Source organism: Penaeus monodon, chromosome 33, assembly GCF_015228065.2.
Source record: "Penaeus monodon isolate SGIC_2016 chromosome 33, NSTDA_Pmon_1, whole genome shotgun sequence".
In the NCBI taxonomy this organism is placed as follows: domain Eukaryota; kingdom Metazoa; phylum Arthropoda; class Malacostraca; order Decapoda; family Penaeidae; genus Penaeus; species Penaeus monodon.
In genome coordinates, this window is record NC_051418.1 from 11,290,943 (window position 1) to 11,291,497 (window position 555).

Sequence of the window (555 nt, forward strand, 5' to 3'; positions counted from 1 at the left end):
ACTCAGTCACTGATCAGTACTACGAGACTCAAACTCATAATGATAAAGCATTTTTACAATTGATTACCAGATGCCATGTACTGCAAAGCAACTGCATATTGATAACATCCCTAGAACTTAACAGGTATTTAAAGTTGTCTCTCCTGCATAAAATAACATGTTATAAAATGATCTTTTATATGAGGATGAAAACAGGATAATGTCATTTACGATAATGCTTAAAAAACACACACACACACAAAATGTAGTGTTACTGACCTGAGAAATAGAGAGAGAAGTGTGGAATGCTTTGTGTTACCTCTTCTGATTCCTGTCGCACACTGAAATAGAAAATGTTGCACGTTCCTTTAATAAAGGAAAAGACGACTTGGCAACTGAGCGCCGGTCGAGTTGCCTTAATTTTGTTGTTGTTGTTTTTCGGGTGTTCGTAATTATAAATTATTATTACTGTCATTACCATCAAATATGGAAAATATGTATCCCTATAATTTATTTTGCTTGATAGAATATTGTTTAATCATAAAGCCATTTGCTAAGTGGTGTGTTTTACTGTAT

General features: G+C 33.5%; 1 protein-coding gene across 1 annotated transcript in view; it reads right to left on the minus strand.

Moving 5' to 3' along the window:
- LOC119594028 (thiopurine S-methyltransferase-like) overlaps positions 1 to 318 on the minus strand; it is a 5,910-nt gene extending 5,592 nt beyond the window's left edge. Inside the window, exon 1 of the mRNA XM_037943056.1 lies at positions 259 to 318. The gene's annotated coding sequence lies outside the window, so the exon portion shown is untranslated. The remainder of the gene's footprint in view (positions 1 to 258) is intronic.
- Positions 319 to 555: the final 237 nt, after the last annotated feature.